Genomic DNA, 21,513 nt, shown 5'->3' on the forward strand with positions numbered 1-21,513 from the left:
CAGACTTTACCGAGCAAGGTCAGGAGTAACAAGACACACATGATTACTGAGTCAAGGAACCTTCACCGAGTAATCAATAGAATAGTGGATGATAGGCTATTGCACATACTATTGAGCATAATTTCAAGCATGATGTCAACCCAGCTACCTTTGTACCAAGCATTAATGGAAAAGTTTTATCAAAAAGCATGAAATTGAACTCATTTTTCACCGTGAAATCTAAGTGCTATTGTGAAGAAGTGAATTTCAGTGCGATCAAGTGACCTTAAGTGAATTTGCAACAAGGTTTTCAAGGGTTTGCTAATTTACCAAGTAATCATGGCATCCAATAGAAACACCAAAAAAGCGAAGAAAGGGTCTGAAATGTTGATTCCAAGAGTCAAGTGGAAAGTGTCAGACTTCAAACTTGTGCTTGCAATCGTAGAAACCCTCAACCCAAGCGGAGCTCAATCTCAAATTCCTCAAAAGGTACTCCTTATTAATGATATTTGAACTCATTTCAAGTGTTCTATTCAGGAAATTGGAACCCTAGAAATGGATGATGCCCTAGGTGAATTATGTGTTAATGGAGTTCTCAAACTTGAGCATAAACACTTGGAAGACAAAGGTTTGACCCACATGCCTCACATGCCCAGAGGTTTTCAAATCCAATGGATTAGATACATTCTAAGCCAGGTGCATAATGGTCAGTTATGTCTTAAGCAACCAGTTTTGATTACAAAGAAAATGATTCATCACATCACTAGCCTTCCCATGCTCACTAAAGCTAAAACCACCAAAACCCTAGGTCAGGCTAAGCTAGAAAAGAAAACCCTAGCTGAGTGGGATGGCATAGGCATGAAAATCAGTAGTATAGTTGATGCAAAATTGAAATTCAAGATAGATGTGATAGCTCACAAGATATATAGTTCAAGCCAAATCAATAGTGTATCATGTGAAGTTGTGGATTTAGCTTACAAAGTTGTGAAGAAAAATTTGTCTTATGACTTGGCAGATCTATTGTTGAAACAATTCAACAAGAACATGGAAAGTATTTGGACTTCCAAGAACAACCCTTGCAAATTTGGCTCTTTGTTAACTTGTTTGTTTTTCTATGTTAAAAAATTCTTCCCTTCCAAAGGCACGATAGTATGGAGGAAAGATGTGCCTATACTATATCTGATTAATGAATACATTGCAGAAATGGGAGAGAATTTTGTTAGCATTGTGGATAACTACTTTGAAGTTTTCAAAGAGAAACGAATAATAGATTCAGAATACCCAAGAAACTAGTAGAAGATTACAAAGATGATGTTTGTTTCATGGTAGACTGTGACAAAGTCTACATTTAGGCAGTAAAACCCAAAATTGTATGGGTAAAACCTCTTCCCTATGAGGTGAATATAGATGAAGTAAAGGACATAATTGAAGCTTTGATTAATGAACATGTTGATCCAAAGACATCACATTTTGGAACATATGATGAGGCAAAGGCAAGGGTAGAGCTGGAGATAAAGCTCCCACAAGCGGTTAACAAAGGTAAGAGGAGGATAACAAAACTAAAATCAAGCACACCTCTAATGTTAACTAAGGGAAAATGAGAAGATATAGATGAAGAGGCAGAGGATGAGTCTAAAAAGGAAGAAGAACCCCTGAAGAAGAAAGACAAGGTGATCATCACCAAGCCACTTAAGCCATCCACTGCAGTTTTTACAAGGAGGTCTAGGAAGAAAGTCAGTAAAATCGTCTTTAGCAAACCTCCTTCCACCTTCCAAGAAAAATTGAAACAATTGGAAGAAGGTGCAGGTATAGCAAACTTCAAATCCTTGAAGTATGAAACAAAATCAGAGGTAGAAAAGAAACAGGTTGAAGAGCTGGTGAACCAAAATGGGAAAATGGAAGTATTCACCAGATCAAATAGCCTCCCAAATCTCTAATGAATTATTAGAGAAAATTAAGCCAAGATGGGACTTTGTAATGCAAACAACAAAAGATATTTATGTACAAACCCTAAGGCAGTTGCTACCTAGCATGATAGATGTTGAGATAAAAGAGTCCTTAAAGAAAAATGAAGATAAGATGACTCTTAGATTTAATATTTGTTTAATTTTGATCAAAGATATAGAACACGTGGTTAAGAATGCCACAAGAATGTGGAAGAATGTTTATCATTTGCATAAACAAAGTGACTTCCCAGTAGAAGTTAAGGATGATGACAGTGATGATGAGGAAGAAGAAACTTACACTAAGCCCACACATTTTGACAATGAGGAAGTTGAAGAAGATAAAGTGGAAGAAGCTACAGAGGAAGACAAATAAGATGATGAGGAGATTGACTCTATAAAGATAGTAGCTATAGTTATTGCCTTACTTCCTCACTCTCCAAGCAAACCAAGTGCTACATCAAGCTTAGAGATAGCTTCATCAAGTTTGATTGTGATAACTATAGGTACTTCAAACATCCAATCACTCTTTTGCCCCACATAGCTCAGCACATCAATGATAGAAGTGACTACCACTTCATCTACCAAGCTGTAGCCTCCCTCTTCTTCAGCTCTTGAGTTGTAGTCATCAGCAATGAGTACAATATCTTCTACAATTTTGAGCTCTTTAGTAGTAAGTACTTCAATTTGGAATACTACAATTTTGTCTACTTTAGAAATGGATACTTTAGTTTTTACTTCTTCAATTTTGGATTCAACAAGAATTCCTATTAGTATTCCATCAATAAGTACTATATCAATTTTTACAACAAGTCCTAGTATATCTACAATTGTTTCCATTCTGAATACAAAAGCATTAAGTACAAGGACAATTGAACCCAAGGTTCAATCGAGTACAAGATTTTTGAGTAGAGGTAAGGAGATAGAAGAGGATATCGACCTAGATGAGAAAATAGAAATTTCCAAATAGCTGATCAGCTCCTCCAAAAGAAGGCAAAGTAGAAGAAATTGAGAGAGGAGAGAGATAGATGATGCTAAGAATATTTTGGTTGAGGCTATAGGTATTGAAGTTGATACTTCTCAACCTATTTTATCGTAATTAGAAGAGGTAGTCCAAAAGTTTAATGAGTACTCTAGTGGTCAAGATAAATTAGTTGAGAAAGTAGAAAAGAAATTTGATAATAAAGTGCTTGAGCACATTGCTCAGCAAATTTCCATTCAACAAGTTGAGCTTTCCTCAATTTTGGCCAATCTTGAAACCTCTTGCACCAATGTAACATCACTTTTTGTGAGGTTATGTGATGTTATCAAGTTCACAAAGGAGATAAAGAGAAAGCTAACAAAGATTGATGAGGATTTGAAAGCCAGTGCACAACAATTGCAACTTGACCCTAGTTCAAGCTCTGTACATCATATGAAGATCAGATTTCTGCCAGATATGTAGGCAGAGCTATTGAGAGAAGAAGCAAGGATCTGCTCATCATTGATGGATATTCAGAATATGATCCTTCCTATCATGGATACAATGTAGAAACACATTGTTTATTCAAAACCATTGATCCATGACAATAACTTCTCTATTGCAGATCACATGATAAGACTCTCTACAAAAGTGCAAATCGCTCTCCATACATGCAAGATTTTGCAAGAAAATTGGGATAAAACTCTAGCACTTATTCTTAAGGTACATTCTAATTTTCTATCTCATATTGGTGTCTCCATGTAAATAAGTCTTGAATATAGTTTTGAATAAATCTTTGGCATTATTATCAAAAAGGGGTAGAGACTATGTATATTGTATGGGGGAGAATCATGCAAAGGAGAATATGTATATAGCAAAGGAGAATTTTGCAGATATGTTGTATAGTATATTGTATATACTTACAAAGATAAATTTTGAAAAATCTCAAAACAATATATTCTACCGAGCCAGTATCACATGGTGATGTATATAAGTTTTGGCTAATAAGTGTTTTTATCACTAATGCCAAAGGGGGAGATTGTTGACATATCAATCAAGTTTGTTATTAGTGACAATACTTATTCAAATTTTGTATGGATACCGAGCTCATTGAATAGTCTATAGTATTTGCCATGTAATTCAGTAGTGATCAAGCTCTATAGTTGCTACCGAGTCTTTTGGACTAATTCTAAGTGGTCATCAAGAATTCTAGTGGTTACCAAGGGAATTCAGTTAGTGTGAAATGCAATAGTTCAAACCAAGCAAAATCAAGTAGTGTAAAGTCTAGCAGTTCAACCCAAGCACTCTAGTGGTTATCAAGCTTTGCAGTTTCTACCAAGCCAACAATTCGTGAAATACAAAGCTAGTGTTAACCAAGTTGTATGATGACTAATGTTTAGCGAGTGATTTAGTTTATGACAAGTAACATAGTACCTACTAAGTCACCAGTGTAGACCAAGTTTGAGACTACTTTGAGGTGATTAGTATGGACTGAGCTTCTACTTCTACCAAATGCATGGTGATGCCAAGTAATGATAGTGGACACCAAGTATCAGAACTTCACCAAGTCAGTTTTCAGAACCTGAGTGTCTTCATATGGGCCGAATTTGTAATATTGGTTAACTTGTATATTGGCCAACTTTGCAATTTTGTAAACTGGATTGGTATATATATGTAATGTATTGTATTGTATCCAATGTAGTATGCAAGATAATGAACATGTAAGAATGCAAATGTGATCAAGTGATAGATAAAGTATATATTCAAGGCCATATCAGAAAAGGAGTAGCAGAGACATATCCATCACAAAAGGTGATTAGTATTTCAAAGAATCTCTATTAGCAATTTAGTTGTAAGTCAGAGATCAATTGTTTCATTATAGGCGAATCAGTCTAAATCCTTTAAACAAGGTAGACTTAACAGTCTTTCTCAAATCTCTTTATTGAGTGCATACTTTATTGTGTGTTTGCAAAACCTCTAACAAGGTGGACCTAGCAGTCCTAATTGCTCCTAATAGGGCAAATCATTAGAAGTGATCATTGTAATCCTTAACAAGCCAACTTTATGCTGTAGTATTGAAGTTTTGTGGGTATCATCCCCACCCCAGTTTTACTTTCTATTTGGAAGGTTTCTGGGTCACAAAACTATTGTGTTCAAGTGTTGTGGATACTTTTATGTTTTCAATTTCTTATGCATGAAATTAGATAAATAAATGATAATTGGTATATTTCTATAAAGTGCTGAATTTGATAAAGTTTTAAAGGTTACTGATTCACCCCTCCCCTCTCAGTAACCTAGCTTAGTCTTGAATATTTCCAAAAGATGGAATTATCAGTAGAAGTTTAGATTGCATTGCATGTAAGTAAGGTACTATAAGAGAATTGGAACAAGACAATGATATTTATTCCGAAGGTGCATTCTAATTTCTTGTCACATTTTGGTATTAACATATAGATATTATATACACCTTTGGCATTGATGTCAAAAAGGGGGAGTAGTAATATGTAAAGAGGAAGAAGGTATACTATACTCTGGTTATATATTTATAAGAGAGATATATGTATGGGGGAGTAATATAGTATTATGCATATACTTGTTTAGTTAAGCAGAAAAATATCTTTACAAAAGCAACTTGGAAAAATTAGAAAAACAAAGTATGTTACCAAGTGATAACTTCAGGGAGTCAAACCAAGTTGAAGACACAAAATGATGGTAAAGGAAGTTTTTGACTTATAGTTTTGAAGTTCAAATTTTTGGTTTGATAAGTGTTTTTGTCACTAATGCCAAAGGGGTTTGTTGACATTGAGGTCAATTTTTCTATCAATGACTCAACACTTAGTCAAAATGCTAACATTTATACTGAGCTCTATAGTTGTTACTAAGATTATTATTCAGTTTGCAATGTTAACTAAGTGTTTCAGATTCTCTCGAGCTAAGGAGTCAGTTTACAGTGTTTGCCAAGCTACATAGTGTTCACCGAGCTTCATAAATAATGTACAATGCAAACCAAGCATAAAAAAGGCTACCAAGCTATTCAGTGGAAGTGAAGAAGATCGTAGTATTAACCAAGCTATGGTAAGTTAACCAAGTTGTACTATATCTACCGAGCTCACTGTGTTAAAAATATGAATCTAGTGTTGACCAAGTCATGCAATGTCAACCAAGTGATTCAATAGTCACCAAGTTTCTCAGTGTTGATCGAGTTCAAGCTACTTAGAAGTTATTAGTATGGACCAAGCTTCAAGTTCAACCAAGTGCTAAAGATTTCTGACTGTTGATAGTGTTTGTCATGTATAAGAACATCACCGAGTTTGTCTTGAGAACCCATGTTATAGCAGTTGGGCTGACTTTGTGAACTATGATGAAATTGGTATTGTATTCAACTCTAGTAAGTTATGATTTGGATTGGTATATATGTAATGGATTGTATCATATCTAAATATCAGAGTGAAGAGTATATGATGAGCATGAGTACAAATTAAAGAAGTCTATAAGCAGTATAAGGGACACCAAAGATTTATCTATCATAGTTAAGTGATCATTTCAATTCAAGGAATCTCAACCAACAAATTAGAGTTACAGATTAGAGATCAACCATTGGTTCATCCTAACAGGTGCATCAATCAAACCCTCTAATACGGTAGACTTAATAGTCTTTACTTAATCTCCTAACCAAGTGCATACTTCATTGTATGTTTGTAAATCCTTTAACAAGGTGGACCTCGTAGTCCTTATTGCTCCTAATAGGGAAGACCACTAGAAGTGGTCAATTGTAAGCCTTAGCAAGTTAACTTTATACTACAATACTAAATCTTGTGGGTATTGTTGACATGGAAGTTTGCACCCTCACCTAAAGTTTTTACCTAAAGGCAACCTTGTGTAACATGGAAACAATCTCAAAAGTGTGGCACTTTTCAATTAGAGATTGAGTGTTTGAAGAAGGCTGAATTCCTTACTACCAAGGTGCACCTAACTACTTCTTGAGAGGAAAAGGGAGAAGGAATGCATGAAAACCAAACTACCTAATCTAATATAGAGGGGTGATATACCAAAATAGTATGTTCGATCTTATCTCTGCCTAAGTCTGCACAATTCATTAGTATAATCTCAAATACATAGGTCCAATCCTTGCTTTAATTCAACCACATATAGATTAGAGAGCCAATGAAACACTATAAGGAAGAAACTTCACTCTATATCATTCAAGGCCAAATAGATAAAACATACAACTTGGAGAATGGAAGCAATATATTAACATAACACAAGAGAGTATTGCACAATATATTAATGAAGGGAGACGTACCATAGAGACCTATATTCATTAAAAGGCAAAAGGAAATTATAGTAGTGGAGCATGTAATCAATTGCTACAGAATTAGAGAAAAGACTAACCCTTGGAGGGATTACAAAACTTGCTTTTATAGTTCAAGCATAACTGAGAAACTTCTTCATTAAGGCAAGCTCAACTACTACCATTAAATTCCTAGAGAATAATCATTGCTAATCCAAAGAATATTTGATCGAGTGCGTGCTCATATGCAAAAAATGATGTCTTTCATACTAATTCTAACCTCGAAGAGATAGAAACGACGGTCATAACTACATAGCTAGCTAGAAAGCTAACTCAAACCAGTGATGGAGTGCCCTTTGTATCAAACATGCATGGAGATCATCAAAAAGTAGTTATAGACAATCAAGGAATCGATTTTCCATTAAAGAGATACTCTTTATAGTATTCTCGATGTGCCAATTCAGCCAAATCATATTTGTTAATTGAATTTAATCATTTAACCTACCACGTGGCCCAATGCCCTCAAAGTGTTTCACCACCCTATTGGCTACCTTAGTTTGTGACTTCATGACTCATCTTACTTATTAACTACTTGTCCTCATGAAATTGCAATACCTTCATGTTTTATGTTAATCACTACTTCGCGACCCTTTTTTGTTTCAACCCCTTAAACATTGTGACCCTATGAACATCACAGAATAAGCCTTCTCCCAATGTTGTTAGTTTTAGAGCCTATCTCTTCATTAACCATGTGAAGATGCAAAGTCATCTCTTTTTCCTTTGTTGGCCTTTCACAACTTATTTTTTTCTTGGCATCAAATGTCTGCGACCCTACGAAGAATGCCCTCTTGACTGTTTGATGATCTATCATAACTTCGCAACCATTTGACATAACTGCGGATCATATCTTGCAAAGTTGTGATACCCTCTAAAGCTAACTATTTTCCTTTTACACAACTTCACCACTTAATTCTTCTATTGACTATATTGACTTCCCTTTGCCATCCTTTTCAACTAACCATTGTGATATTATGATTAACCTTCAAACTGACTATGTACATCATCATGGCCACCTGTTGCTTCCTATCCTTTAACTTGGTGATTTTGCAAATGCCACTTGGAGTTAACATTTACATTAAATCACAACCTTGCAGTCAGAAATATTAACCATTATTTAACCTTGTAAACAAGCAATCAAAGCATTTTGCATCATTATCACTCAAACCCTGGCCAATCCTTAACCAAGTGTGATTGTGCAAAAGCATTGAATTTGACCACAACTGTTGACTATCACACCATCTCAAATTAAATCATTGAATCTCATTTCGATGGAATCACATTGATTGAATTGATTTGCTTTCATTTGACAAGGCATCGTTCAAAAGTTGATTGCTTGAACTATTAATTGGCATTGTGATGATGCGATGAAGATCTGAGAAGAATTGGGACCACCAAGACATGTGTCTACTCATTGCTTATTCACAACTTGGACATGAGGCTTATCATTTAACCCTAAGGTGAAGTGACTAAAGGTATTTCACCACTTTGTAGTCTGAACTATGGTTATCTCTTAACCCTTTGTGACTGAGCGAACAAGGAAAGGTTGCAACATCACCACTCTGACCCAAGGTTAACTTTAACTACACGATAATGTGAGAACACTGAAATGGACCACTGTGGTTAGCTTTCATAGAGTCACAACTTGAACATTAAAGCCTTTTGATTGGAATGAAATTTATTGAAGTTGAGATGCATTTATTACTAGCCATTTCTTTGAAACTGACCCTTGCAACGATGCAAATAATTGCTATGTTGACTGTCATCATCATCATCACAGCTTCACAACCTAAATATCTAACTCCACCCTTAATTGTTTTGATCACATGAACACAAGCTTTCTCATCCTCGCAACCACAACCTGGAGTTAACCTTAACAAGCTATGAACATGTGAAACCCTCTCAAATGGACCACTTCTTGCCTTTTGCATCATCGTAGCCTTAATTACGCAATCTCCATTAATTGTTGTGAAGTCATGCATGTTGTTTAATGACCATCTTGCATTGTCGTATCCCTTTAATAGTTAGTGATAGAAAAGGAAGCTATGTTGTGAAAGAAAAACTTTTCTCAACATCACAACTTCAACATTTCAAAAGGGGCTACATTATAATATGAAAAGTAGTCAAGTGACTTAGGGGTAAAGATGTATAAGCAAAGTTTTCATATTTCCCTATTAAGTTTGCATGGCGAAAGATGTTTGAATGGTCAAACTTGAATGTTGATCATGGTTGTCACCCTAAAAATTCAAATTTTGGAAGGGGGAAAAAATGGCTAATAGGTATCATAACCACCCTAGTTTTACTTACTATTTGGAAGGTCTTTGGGTCACCATATCTTGTGTCAAAGTGTTATGAATGTTTTATTGCTTTCATTCTTTTATGGATGTAATTAGATCTGAATATTATATGAAGGATTAATTAGTGAAGTAAGATAAAAATTTATTAGTTCCTGATTCACCCCTCCCCTCTCGGTAACCTTGCCTACCTTATATTTCCAACAATAAGACCAATGAGAAATTGATGAAATGGTCTAAGAAAAAGTTTGAGCACAAAGTTTTAGAGAAAGTCTCAACATAAATTGCAATAAAACAAGTTGAACTTTCAAACCTTGTAAATATTTTAGAAGGTATCTTGTAGCATATTTATTCTTTTTATATAAAGCTTTGTGATATTGAGTTCTTCACCATGGAGAATCAATAGTCAATTGATAAATTGCAAGTAGATTTGAAGGCATGTGCATATTCTTTGAGCAAGGACACAAGTTCAAGCTCTCATTAATTTAATAAATTAGCTTTTTCTCAAGGAAGGTTAGTTGAGCTAATGGCTAAAGATGGAAATATTAGAATAAAATATATTTCTATTCAGACCATGTTGCTACCTCATTTGGAGGTCATGAAGAAGGAATCATCAGCTGCAAAGGACTTAGGCAAGAGAGATCTACATCTCTCTATTGAATATAGTTTAGTTGATCTAGCAGCTTAGCTAGAAATCTAGATTCAAGTTATGGAATCTGTCAGATCAAGTTGGAATCATGTATTACATGTGATTCTACATAATCAAAAATCATTTTTGGACAAGTACAATTTGACTCCTGTGAACCACATGCTATAAGTGTCAAAATCAAGGTGGAAATCGTAATCATGACACATACTACAAGGGGGAAATATGAGCTATGCAAAGGAAATATTAGATATCAAAGATCAAAGGTAAGAATATTCATTTTTGGAGAGACATGGTGCATATGTTGTATATAGTAAAGTCTTTTGGAGACCGAATCATAGTCAAAGGGGGAGTGCTATTTTGTAATTCTGAATGAAATGCCAAGTCATGACAAAGTATTTTTGCCACTAATGTCAAAGGGGAAGATTATTAATCTGTAATCCTTGTTCCCTATTAATGTCCAACACTTAGTCAATCTCTAGGCAAAGTTGGTTGGTGATCACTAGGACCGAGCCACCCAATGAAGGTTGAGTATTCATGGACTTGTTTATATTTCATTATAGGTCGAGCAAGTCTAAGGTTGCTGAGCCCCCTAGTATAGATCAAGTCACAATATATGCCAAGTAAAGGATAGTGATGCCAAGAAAAATAGAGATAGTATATGTCAAGTGAGTTAGTCAATTGCCAAGCATGCAGAAGCCAAGGGACAACATAATATCAGTTATGACCAAGTGTCACTATATTCAATTGTTGAGTAAATCAAGTTTGACACAAGTGTTTGTGATGTCACAAACACTTATGTAAATTGTTTTGGCTAACTTATATGCAAGATTTTTGGATTGTGGAGACAACTAAAGAGGTAATTACTTATTTTATCGTAGGAAATCAATCCTTAAGAAGGAAAAGTAACCAATAAAAAAAAAGGACTAAGTTGTGAAAGGGAGAACTTTGGATCATTGATCATGATATATAACCTTCTCCATTTATCTATTTAAGAAGGTTTCAAGACCTAAATCATAAGGGTGATCATGTATGTAGGAGAAGGTTAAGGATAGAGAGAGGAAGGATAAGTTTGATGATCAAAAGAAAATATGAGACAGAGAAACCTAGTAGACAAGGGGAAAATAGAATATATGAGATAAGGAAATCATATGAGTCAATGAAAGAGAAGATCTATGATTTGGCATAAAGTGCTAACTAAAGGATTGGGTACTGAGACATTCTAACAAGTGGATCAGGGTAAATCTCTTAACATATTGGTTTTAACAGACCTATTTGAATCTCCTAACATAGTGCTTACTTAGTCATAAGATTAAATAATTTAATCAAGGTAGACTAAATAATTCTTGTAAGCTCCTAACAGGACAAACCCCTCACAGGGTAGATCACTAGAAGTGATCCATTGTAGCCTTAAAAAACACACTTTATTGTTGTAGTAGTGAAGATTTGTGGGTGTCATCCCCACCCCAGTTTTATCTTCACCTTGGAGGGTTTCTGAGTAATCAAATATTTGTGTTATGTGTTTACATTTAATTTTTCATGTTGATGGAAATGATGCATACCTAGATTTATTTCAGTATTTCAATTTATGGTTATATGGTATATGATTTAGATATGAGATAGGAAAATGGTGAATATACTTGTTTTATTTCAATGAGTTAAAAGTTGTTTTTTAATATTCCGATTCACCCACCCACCCCCCCCCCCCCCTCTCAGTATCTTACTTCCCAATAAGAGTTACATCAGATGGGTGGAAGTGAACTTGCAAGTGGTGGTGGTAGTTGATGTTGTGCACATAAGGTTATTTGAGGAGGACCTAGTTTAGTAGGAGTGAAAGTAGGGATGCTTGCAACATATACTTTTGATTGAATAGATCCCTATGATGTGGGTGGAAATGATGTGGGAATACATTGTGTTATCACAAATGGATTAGTATTAGTAATAGATAGTGGGATGGATTGAGCAGTGACCCCTATGGATGGCAATCATGTAGAATATTTAGGGGTAAATTATGGTCCTTGTTGAGATGTGATGCTGATATTGCTAGGAAGAAGGATGTTGGATGTAAGCATAGTTTATTGGATGATAATATTTTGGCTAGGTGTTTAGTTGATGGTAGGCCTTGCAATGTTCATTAGTTTGGATATGTGTTGTGGGATAACATAAATGATAACATGGATACTGGTAGATGTAACTTTTGGTATGATAGTTTGTTGTGGTGTGGTATGGATTAATGATTATGTGATGGTAAATAGGTTGTTTTGGAGGATGGAGGCACTTAGTTAGGTAGAACCTATAGTTGGGTCTATATCCTATGATGCCATTAATTATCTTTCTTCTATAGGTGTAGAAAGAGGATGATTGGGATCTAAGGGTCCCCATGATGTACGCATTCCAAAAATAAGATGTGTGAGATTTGTGATGGTGATGGGTAGTGCAGTTCTCCCAAAGCCAAATGCCCCAAAATTATATCTTTAAAAATTCACCATGATAGTATCTTTATTCCTATCAATGATGGCATTGACAAATGTTGTATTTCAAGGTTGATCCATGAATGAATCTACGGAAGATGTCTTAGGATGCATACTCATGATGTTTTTGGTGATTGTTGGAGGAATAAACAAGATAAACTAGATACTGAGAGGGGAGGGGGTGAATTAGAATCTTAAACACTTTAAACCTTTCACACATTCATCCACATTTATCAATAACTTATGCATGTAACACTAGTAATGTAAATATATTGTAACATATAAATATGATCAATCACATGCATTAAAGTAAAACACATAACACAATATTTGTTACCTAGAAGCCCTCCAAGGTGAAGGTAAAACTAGGGTGGGGATAACACCCATAAATCTTCACTACTATAGTAATAAAGTTAACTAGTTAAGGTTACAATGTTTGACCATAAAATATGATCTACCCTATGAGGGGTTTTCCCTATTAAAGGCTTAAAAATTTGCTAGGTCTCAACTTGTTAGAGGATTTAACACTTACAAACAAGTAAGGACTCTGTTAGGAGATTTACAAAGATTTGTTAAGACTTCTCTGTTAAGAGATTTACCACTCTATTAAGAGATTTACATTGATTCAAGTATGTTAAAATTGATTCAGTACCTAACTCTCTGTTTGTTCTGTAAGCTAATTTTGAGTCTTCTCGTTGCTAACTAATCCTCTCCTCTGATTTGATATGTTTGTCTTTCCCTTTCAATTCAATACAATGACTAGGTCACTCGGTCTATTAGATGATAATAAAACCCTCCAATGACTTCTAATTTGATCTTAATCCATTTTTGTCTATATCTTCATGTTCTTACATAAACTCTTTTCATCTCCTTCTCTACTGTCATGCGATCTAAGTTATGATCATCCTTATATAAAGAGTTGTGTGAAGATTTTTCTAGATGATTCCATGTTTTGCCTCTTCATCATGATCATTGAACACACAACATAGGGATCTGTGATCTAAAATATGTAAATATTTTGTAACAACCTCTTCAAAAATTAAATATCCCTTCCAAGTTATCCCAATAATCATTTTTCCTAAAACTCTACTCCATTCTTGACTTTCATGTAAACTCTACATAGATTGAACTTTACTATTTCTTGATGCTTAAATTGTTGTTGCTTGACCTTCATTATGCTCAGTACATACTAAGTAACTCGACACTTGTGTTCTCAAAAACTTTCTTGGTCATTGATGACTTGCTCGATGGCTAATGAGCTTAGATTGTACACAAAAATACTCTGTGACCCAAAAAAATTACTCGGCTCCTATAAAGCTAGGTACATACTTACTTATGTACATGACTCAATCTATATAGAGTAGCTCAGTCATAGTGATGACCTCTTGAATCTACCTTGTAAATGACTAAGTGGTTGACACTAATAGACAATAATAGTTAGAGCTACTAATAATCCCCCCTTTGACATTAGTGGACATTTTTTTTTGTCATATTTACATCATTACAATACAATCTGATAATGAGCTCCCCCCCTAAGTCTTATTGTTGGACTAATCACCAACATTCCCATTTGAGATTCATGACATGACTTAACCAACCCCTATGTTCTATAAGTCTAGTGGTTGTATCGAGCATTAACAAGTCAATCTTTTGGTGCAATGACAACCTTAGCTTGTAACAAGTGGTATCAGAGCTTGGTCATAGGTTCAAATCTCCTCAGGTAACATTGGGAGGGGATTGTTGGGCTAACTACCAACTTTCCCCTTCAAGATTCATGACATGGCTTAACTTCCTCCTATGTTCTATGAGTCTTATGGTTGTATTGGGCATTAACAAGCTGATCTTTTGGTGCAACAACAACCCTAGCTTGTAACACTTATGAACAAAAATGAATGACAAAACCATTTCACCTTTATTCAAATATGTACACCATACATTGTACTTCTTCTTTTACCTTTCTTTTGCATCTTTTTCACATCAAATTACTCTGTCTCCCTTCAATTCTCCTTGCCCATCTTCACATCTCTTTCCCTCTACACGTCTCTTTCCCCCCTATTTTTGAACACTATATGTCATTGTTTCTAGGGTTGAATGGGTGGAAGTAATCGACATGTTTCAATGAATTCCTTGTGAAATTTGGTAATCATGGATAGTACATTATCCTGCAACTGTAATCTTGAAGCTAAATCAATTAAACTATCAACCAATAAAAGATAATTATCTACTATGATAAGATCCTTGGCTATTTTTAGTTCTCTTGCATGATCTCCAAATGAGGTATTAACATTGCCTGAATAGAGATCAATTTAGATCTCATGTACCAATGTACCTTGAGTATTCAATAGATTATTATAATGATCAATTATTGATCCTTTATCTCTTCATCTTAGCATGAGTATTATTTATTTGTGCTTGAATATTATCTACAAACCTTGGCACATCTAACAAAATTGTGTACAAATGTTGTACCTTTTGTATTAACTCAATCATAATCTATGCTTTCTTTTGTAGTTGCACTTTTTGTTTGACAATAGCTATGGAAACTTTGTCCACAACCTTGGTTTCAAATCTTCTTGCTAACCAATCCATTAACTTCACATTTGATTCCATATCTCCAACATTCACTTGATCAACTATATTTACAAGTTGGTTTATGATTGGTAAACCTTCTTCAAAATTTTGAATCTCAAAAGCATCAACAAAAATATGCTTTACATCATATAATACTTGTTTTTTTTTGTGCTCCCTCCTGAGCTCTTCTTGTCTCTTCTTCTTTGCCAAGACTTCTTGCACCAAAATAGTTTGCTCCAAGGTGAGATTTGCTAGATCCAATCGTGACATCTCAATGATTTCATCCAGACTAACCTCAGTATATGGTGAAACATCTTTTATTACTTTCCTCTTTATTCTAGGTGAGAGAGTGTTGTTGCTCGACACTACTATGTGAGTTGGTGAAGGGGTGTCACCACTCAGTCTTGCTTGTGCATCTATGCTTGATACAACAATAGTTGCACTTTATTCAACTTTATTTGATTCTTTGTCTTCCTCAATATGAGGTGCTAAAACAATCTTATCATTTTCATTTGTTTCTCTGTCTTCATCATCTTCCTCTTCATTTGTGAGCCTTGTGTGCTTAGCTTCTAAAGTGTCAGGGGTGCCGAGATGTATAGGAGACATGCTACCTTGTGGGTTCGACATACTTGATCTTTCTCCTCTACTGTATTCATCATCAATGTTTAGAGTCTCTACCTTCTTTTTATTCAGTCCAAAAATGCTTTTACACAACAACTCGCTTTGTTTTTGTATGACTTTCTCCTTATTTATTAATATAAAAAATATTCTATATTTTGGAACAAATCTATTTCTATGCTGCTCCAAAAATGTGTCCTCTTGATCTTGTGATAGATTAGACATAACTTTGACTAATGTGTTAGTCCTTATCATTTTCTCTACCTTCTCTGCCTATTCTCATCTTCCTTTCGATTTCTCATACAAATCTTTGGGTATTTGTCTCTCTATTTCACTAGGAGCTAGCTTGAAATTTGACATCATTTCTATCATAGCCTCCTCAATTCTATTCTCATCATCATTATCTAGTGTATCATATTTCACAAAATTAAAACTAGATAATGCCAGGGAACTTGTTATGTATGAACATACCTCATCAATAGACTTTTGTTTCCTCTGAGTTGGTCCTCTGACCAATCTCCTTCTTCTAGTTTTGGGGACACTGGCCCTAGTAGACTCTGATACTCTTTCCTTTGCAGTTTTCTCGACATTAGCAGTTGCCCTAGTCCTTGGCTTATTTGGTGGTGGAGGTGTCAATTCCTACTTCTTTGTTCCTTGAGTCTTCTTTCTCCTGTTGCATGACAACAACTAGGGCTTTACCCTTCTCACCTTCTTCTACTTTATCTTCCTCATCACCTATTAGAATATATAGTCCACTGAATCAACTATCTAACTAATATCACAAATAATAACTTTAAACAATCTTAACCATATGAGTGATGTCAACTGAAACCATGACAAGACACTCTTACACAATGAGGAAACCCCTTGATAAGAGGGAAACCCCTAGTGGTGATGGTACCCACAAGATGATGTACTAAAATAGTTATTCCTTATTAGAAGATAGACCCTATTAGGTGTCTGTTACAACATTCAATACATAACTAGTAAGTGCCAAGTCACTCAAGTGTCAAGAACAATAGATGTTGAGTGATTCATATGCCGAGTGATCAATGGATGCCAAGTCATTTAGAGGCTAAGTTACAACATTGAATATAGAGTGGATGCTAAGCATCAGACACTTCAAGTGTCAACTAAACAATTTTGGACATAGTTGTTTGTAATGACACAAACTTCTATGCAAACCATTTTTGAGCCAACTTAAGGATTGTTTTGCGATTCTAGATGATAAGGAAAAATCTATATTGAGGATCCTTATGCAATACATGCAACCAATCAATTAAAGGGATGGATTAAGTGAAAAAATGGGTGAATCACAATCGTTAATTCATACCTAACCCTAAGTCACCTAGGTCTTCTTAAGGAATGAAAACCCTAAACATTGTAATGCACGAAGAGAAGTTTGCATGTGCAAATAGAGAATTCGTGGTGGCTAAGGAGTTGTGAATAGAGTTATACATTGTAGAATAAATTAGAGGAGAATAAAGGAAATGAATTAGAGGACACAAGTGATACATTTGATTAGAGAGGATCATGTATACATCAGGAAAGAGGTGATCTATTATCTAGCAATAGAGTGCTAACCATAGGATCATTGTTGAGACATTCGAATAGGTGATTTAGTTAAATATCTTAACAGAGTAGTCCTAACAAGTTGATGCAAATCCTTTAATAGGGTGCTTACTTCATTGTAAGTTTTAAGTCCTTTAATTAGGCACACTTCTAATACGGTGTTAAAATCCTTTAATAGGGTAAGATCTAATAATCTTGTAAGCCTTTAATAGGGTGGACCTTTCATTGGGTATATCATAGTTTATGATCAAACATTGTAGCCTTCATTGGATACACTTTATTACTATAGTAGTAAAGATTTATGGGTGTCATCCCCACCCTAGTTTTACCTTCTCATTGGAGGGTTTCTGGGTAACCAAATATCTTGTGTCATACATGTGTTGAATTTTTTTTGCTTTCATGCTATGGATGAATATGTTTAGCTAGCTATTTTAGTTTACATGAAAATTGTGAGATGGATGTGTGGTGAATGATTTTATGGTTAAAGTTTTGAAGGACTGATTCACCCCCCTCTCTTAGAGTTTACTTTCCTTATTGTATTTCCAATAATTGGTATTAGAACTTTATTCTCTGGAAAAGAAAGCTTTGTAGCTTTGAGGAAAGATATTGAAGATGGAAGTCTACAAGTTAGGAAAGGTTATTGATAACTAGAAGATTGTAATCTAGGTTGCCCTACATCAGTTGAATGAAGCACGAGATGAGTGAAAATGCTCATTGAAGAGAAGGAAAGAGATAGCTATTGAAGAGAATGACACACATTACCAAGAGATTGACACTACTAAATTATTTGTAGATGGAAATTCAAGTGAATTTGATGCAACAGTTGCATATCTGATGGAAAAGAATGGTTCCCTAACTGAAGAGGTCATAAATCTTAAGATAGAATAAGAAGTCCATTCAGTATTGCTATGTGAGGTGACCAAGTAGAAAAAGAAAGTTGAAGAAGACAAAGTCATGATTGAAGATGACAAAAGGATACTGACCAACAAACTAGAAGAGAAGACTTTAGAGGTGAATAGGGTTTCTCACATGCAATTGGAAACATTAAATCAAATGATGATTGCCAATCATGAATTGAATGGAAAGGATATTGAGATCACAACAATGAAGTTGCAGAATGAACAATTGAGAAATGATCTGGAAAGAGAAAAGGAATTTTCTAAAAGTTTCAACAAACCTAGTGAAGCCATCAAGTATTTTGAGTAATTTATGAGATCTCCTAGATCTAACAATGATACTACTGGATTGGGTTACACCAGTATCGAAGAAGGAGAATCATCTAAAAGTGGTGAAAAAAGAAGCAACAAAGGTAAGAACTATAAACCTACCTATTAGAATTGTGGAAAGATAGGTCATACAACAAATGTTTGCAAAAGTAACAATGAAAATCATAACCCTAACAAGAAATTCATGGGTAGTGCAACAATCAAGGACTTTAGACACATGAATGCAAGACCAAGACATCAAGCACACAAAGATTTGAAGGTTACTGCTAAAAATGCAAGAAGTATGGAAATAGAGCATATGAATGTAGATCAAAGCCTAACTAGTCATCAAAAAAGCAAGCCAAGGTAAACCATACTGACAAATCCTACAATTGGGATTACAATACAAGGTCTAGTTGTCACTATTGTCAAGAGTATGAACATGTTACTAAAAATTACATTAGAACACATTTCAAAAGTGATTATAGTAGATGGTTGAGTCAAAATACATGCTTTAGCTATTTGAAGACTGGTCACATTAGCATAAATTATCCAACAAAGACTAAAGCACCTAGCAGTGAATTCAATAAAGGAAAAATAAAGGTTGATGTTGAAGAAGTCAAAGTGAAGATGAATAGGACATGGAAGAAAAAGGAAGATTTAAGCACATCAAGTTCAGATGGGATCACTTCATCCAATGGATCAAGTGATCGCACTACCCCCAACTAGGCAATCAAGAGGTATGTGTGGGACTAATATTTCAAAGTTTAATTATACATTAGTTCCAAGTATTCAGTTCTAAAAAAAGATCATATATGCATGAAGTAAGATGCAAAGTATTGGTTAGAATTTAGAATAAATCTATAAGTTTTCATGTTACTGTTGAACACGAAAAGTTTCATCGTTACTACCAAGTGAAAGTTTAGTTGTTGCCAAGATATCAAAGGTGATAGAGTTGGCTAAGCTCGCTATGGTTACCAAACATGGTAGGAATTACATGGAAGCTAAGTGATTCAAAATTGCTAGTGGAGTCAAGCTCACAACTGTGTAATAACTGAGCATTTATTATGAAGTTTCAAGGGTTATATGGTTGACTTTTGACTCATTTGCAATTATTTGAGATTGAAGAGAGAACAAAGAGCTAAAGGAAAACTAAGTTGAAGGACTCAAGCATTTGTGAACTAGATTCAACCACTACTTGTCACCAATCATTAGATTCAAAGGTATTTATCGTGTGTTGAGTTACACTATTTGAATTTTCATGAACCCTAAATATTTTAAATGGTGTCTAGCTCTTCTACTGTTGTGGTTAAGGAAGGAAAGGAGGTTTTAAATGTTCAATTCATAAGCAATGAAATCAAACAACCAATTTTTAGAGCTATTCTTGATATTGCTTACAAAGGAAACCCGTCTGGTGCATTATCTACAATACCACCACAAGTTTTAATGATAGAAGATGTAAGGTGTTGCTACACTTGTAAGGTAGGAAGTATTGGAGACATGGAAATAAGAGACTTATATGAAAAATTGTGAGAAATTATTGTATTAAAAGAGGAATACAAGGTTGTAGAGAGAAAAGGGTTAACCCGTGCCCTAGATTTTCCTAACGTATTCAAGACAGAGTGGATTAAGATTATGTTTAGTAGAATACATGAAAACTTTGTATGGTTGGAGGATGACCCTATCAAAATCACGAAGAGGATTATTCATAGAGTGACAAGGTATCCAACCTTAGACAGACCAAAGACTATAAGGAATGATGTAAAAGAGGCAATTGAGAAGAATACAAGGGCACTATGGAACAAGAGAGGGATGGCCATAGACATAATTAATGATCCCCAAATTACATTTGTAGTGAGAGTTATTGCACATATATTCTTTCAATCCAACATGTTAAATAGTGTACCATGTATGGCTATGGATTTGGGTTACAAGATAGTAAAGAAAGACCATTCTTATAACCTTGCCGAGTTAAAACTCAACAAGTTATAATAAAAATTGGTAGCCATAAGAAAGACAAAAAGTGCACAATGAAAATTTGGTTCAACACCTATTTTTATATTTTTCTATGTGTAGAACACTTTCCCCTCATTTGGGAAAGTAGCTTGGAAGACTAACATGTTAGTTGTAGTGCAAATTGATGAATTCATAGAGCAACTTGGAGATAATTTTGAGACTATAATGACAAGTTATTTTGAAGATTTTAAAGAGTCAATGAAACAAAGATAGAGAATTTCAGTGTCTCTAGTAGAGAAGCATTTCAATTATGTTTGTTTTCTAGTTGATGTTGATTTCACTTATGTCCAAGCTGGTGTTCCAAGGGTGAGATGGTTTAGATCATTGCAAGATGAGATTAATGTGGATGAGGCATCTACAACCATCATTGCTTTATTGGAAGAGGAAGTAGATAAGAATGCTACTGCATTTGGAAATTCTGATGTAGCAAAGTCAAAGATCACAATGGATTTGAAGACAACTTCTATGTTGAGAAAGAAGAAAAAAATTGTAAAGAAGCTCAAAGAATAATTTGGTGAAGAGGCAGAAGGAGATGAAGAAGAAGAGTATAATGAAGACGATGAAGAAGATATTGTTGGAAATATAAGGTAGGAAAGGTTATTGAGAGGGGATAGGTGAATTAGGAACCAATAAAGCTTTATCTTACTTCACCAATTAATTCTTGATATAATATTTTGATCTAATCACATGCATGAAAGAATGAAAGAAAATATACATTCATAACACTTTGACACAATATATAGTGACCCAGAAACCTTCCAAATAGAAAGTAAAACTGGGGTGGGGATGATACCCACAAGCTTTAGTATTGTAGTATAAAGTTAACCTATTAAGACTTACAATTGACCACTTCTGGTGATCTACCTTATTAAGGGCAATAAGGACTACA

This window comes from Cupressus sempervirens, chromosome 2 (assembly GCF_028749045.1).
Source record: "Cupressus sempervirens isolate cs-2001-9-10 chromosome 2, ASM2874904v1, whole genome shotgun sequence".
Taxonomy (NCBI): domain Eukaryota; kingdom Viridiplantae; phylum Streptophyta; class Pinopsida; order Cupressales; family Cupressaceae; genus Cupressus; species Cupressus sempervirens.